Below are 3,763 nucleotides of genomic sequence, written 5' to 3' on the forward strand. Positions count from 1 at the left end.
GTAATTCCGATCGGCAAGTCATCAGTTCGTTAATTGTTCGATCTGCGATGAGCGGCATGCGCGATGAGTTGCGCGTAATATACAATGTTTAGATCACCACGGCCGTACGCGTTGATACTTTCTTGCATCTGCCCGTTCGTGCAGTAGCGCAGTAGTACAGTAGTACAGTAGTACGGTTATCCGTTTGATGGTGCTGATGTCTGCAGGTCTAGAGTGGGAGAAGGTCGTGGTGGTGGGGAGCCGGCTATATGGGCAGCTGTCTGAGAAAAATGGCGGCAGTGTACGGCTTGCCGTACTTTGGTCGACGCGGGAGTGTAGTATGTTTGGGATCGTATATATAATGTATATATACGATCCCCCCCCGACAAATTTTTCTCGGCGAGTTGCAAAATTTTTTCGCACCGGCACGTCGTACCAGCTCGAACCTCTCGGCGCGAGACGACGGCGCACGGTCCGACCGGCTCGCATCTTTCGGCCGGTCGCGTCGCGATTCCGAAAAATGACGGCCGTGACAGAGTTACGAATAAAAAAAAACGTGGCGGCTGTAAGAACAGTCGTCTCAGCGTTTAACGTTGTGCTTCTCGTACGCCGTCCGATGTAAATACCGCAAATGTATTTAATAGTATGCTACGGTTTTTTCCACCACTCTGCTTAAGCGAAAGACTATTACTTTTTTCCGTGCGCTCCGCCACACGTTCGGTGGCACAACAATGGACCGCGCGACATGTTGTATTCATCGTCCGATATTCGATCAGCTCTTCGTCACGGAACGTACCGAATATACGAGGGTGGTCTGAAAAGTTTCCGACCTAACAAAGATACAAGTCATTTTTTCTGAAAATTGTTTTTTATTTTTCAACATAGTCTCCTTGTAAATCTACACACTTCTCCCAGCGATGCTCCCATCTCTGTAACCCGTCGAAATAGTACTCGGCGTTTTTCTCTGCAAAATAATTGTTCACGAAGGTGATTGCCTCTTCATTTGACGAAAATCTCTGTCCTCCGAGCGCAATTTTTAGATGAGGGAACAAAAAGAAGTCGCTTGGGGCTAGATCTGGTGAGTAAGGTGGATGGTCAAGCAGTTCAAACCGTAATTCGTGGATTTTCGCCATGGCAACCGCTGAGGTGTGAGACGGTGCGTTGTCTTGGTGAAACAGGATTTTCTTTTTCTGCAAATGTGGCCGTTTTCCCGCAAGTTCTGCCTTCAGCTTGTCAAGTAATGATGCGTAGTATGCTCCTGTAATGGTTTTTCCTTTTTGAAGATAATCGATTAAAATAACTCCATGACTATCCCAAAAAACAGTCGCCATCACTTTCCCAGCCGAAAAAACAGTTTTTGCTTTTTTTGGAGCCGGTTCCCCCTTTGCAGTCCACTGTTTGGACTGTATTTTTGTTTCAGGCGTATAATGGTGTATCCAAGTTTCATCTACAGTAATTAATCGGCGCCAAAACTCGGATTTATTGCGCCTAAACTGCTCCAACAGAGCGTTGGAAATGTTCATTCGAACACGTTTTTGGTCTAACGTGAGCAAACGCGGCACCCAACGCGCGGACAGCTTTCTCATGCCTAAATGTTGATTTAATATGCGACAAACACGTTCTTTTGACATGTTCATAACCTCTGCTATCTCTCTCACTTTAATTCGGCGGTCGTCTAGCACCATTTGGTGAACTTTGGCGATGTTTTCGTCGGTAGTTGCAGTTTTTGGACGTCCTGAACGTTCATCGTCTCCCAAGCTCTTACGGCCACGTTTAAATTCAGCGGCCCAAAATTTCACTGTCGTAAATGATGGTGCAGAGTCCCCATACACAGAATCCAACTCATCTTTGATTTGCGTAGGCGTATTGCCTTTCAAAAACAAATATTTAATGACAGCTCGATACTCGATTTTGTCCATTTTCACAAAAACACTCACATCAACTTACTCAAACGACTGTTACATAACAACTGCGAGTCCAAAATGGCTGAAACTTCGGTGAGTAACTGTCAACAGATGAACAACGAAATTCACTAGCTTTTATTTACAAGTGCTGCTATCTTCACGTTGAGGTCGGAAACTTTTCAGACCACCCTCGTACGTACGGTCGCGGCTGAGGTTTAAAGAGATCACGTGGTGTCGAGAGCATGACGAGAGCCGGTGACTTCAGTGACACTTGGTACATTACTCCATACGCTAGGAAAGTGGCCAAAGAAGGTCGGTTGCCTGCTGCTTGTGAGGTTCACGACTACGCGGTCACTGCTACGAAACAGCGACGTCGCAAAACTTTTTACGCTTCTACCACCGGCCGCGGTGGTGGTGTTGGTGGATGTGGTGGTACCTCCGGTGTCGTTCGAGCAGACCGCGTACAAACCATAGCTATCGAGCGAGCTAATAGCGATCCTTTGCGGGATGTGTTAGTTTTTGCAGCAATGAATCATCGCATGTTCACCGTCGGCGGACCGCGCTCGGTACTGAGTATCTATCGCTCTCTATGGCTGCTGTTGTACAGTGGTGAATCGTACGATTCGCGTTGTGATATACGCGTACAATGTAGCTACTTGCGTACCGAACATGCCGTATTTTCCATTGGCACGTACGCATGGCGTCCGCACGGAGATACAGTGTCTCGACTCGCATACGACTCCGCCCAAACGACGACAGTCCTAGCTGCTGTGGGGGCGGCGCCGCATCTTGGTTTGCGGCACCGTGACGTTGACGCGGATATGGCATTTATCGATAATCAGACAACAACGTCTCGCGAACAAACCATTATGGCCCGAGCTACGGTACATCCATTGAGCGTACGATTGATCACGACGTATCCGTATTCCGAAGCCTTTCGCGACATCGCGCAAACTGCGATCAGCGGTGGGTATGTTCTGTGACGTTAGCTTGGCACGTACCGGCACAGCAACCTGCCGAATCGGCAAGTGGCGCTGTGAAATTACTTGACCATCGTTTTGAAGATCCTCGTCATGTGTGGCAACTTATGTTCGACATTATCGACTGGTGTGAACGCACCTACGGTATGTTAGACGTATACCCAGTACGGCGAAGCGTCTGGGATCTTCTGTTGTTACGAGCCGACTGTGCGAGTGGCGGCACCGCAGTAGTGCCGAACAAACGCGTCGTCTCAGCATGCGGCTTGATCGACGTAGGTGACGTTTGCGCATATGCGTACACCTTGCGTATACTCATGCTAATGCTTTATCTAGGATGTTCGTATGGAGGTATGTCGCGAGCGGCTGCTGTGAACGACAGAGTCTCTAACCGAATACACCGGTGTGTCTTTCCCGCGAAAACGTCAGGTGTTTATTATTCGCTTGTTACGTCCTAGCGGACTCACCGCGCTCCAAAAAATTTTACTTTTTCTTATTTTCTGCTTGCCATCTCCCAATCAAAAGAGGCAGCATCAGAGATCATGAATCTGTCATTAGTTTATCATTTGCATGTTTAATTTAAGAGTTATTAATTTGTTAATTAAGCACTTTGTGTTAATCAAAAGAGGCAGGCTCAGGGATCCCGTATCCGCCATTAGTTTAACATTTGCATGGTTAGTTTACGAGGTATTAATTTGTTATTTAGGAACCTTGTCTTAATCGAAAGAAGCAGACTCGGGGATCACGCATCCGCCATTAGTTTAACATTTGAATGGTTAGTTTGCGAGTTATCAATTTGTTATTTAAGAACCTTGTCTCAGTCGAAAGAGGCAGACTCAGGGATCACGCATCCGCCATTAGTTTAACATTTGAATGGTTAGTTTGCGAGTTATCAATTTGTTA

This window comes from Odontomachus brunneus, unplaced genomic scaffold (assembly GCF_010583005.1).
Source record: "Odontomachus brunneus isolate Ranch 3 - 2012 unplaced genomic scaffold, Obru_v1 Obru_scaffold_388, whole genome shotgun sequence".
Lineage (NCBI taxonomy): Eukaryota > Metazoa > Arthropoda > Insecta > Hymenoptera > Formicidae > Odontomachus > Odontomachus brunneus.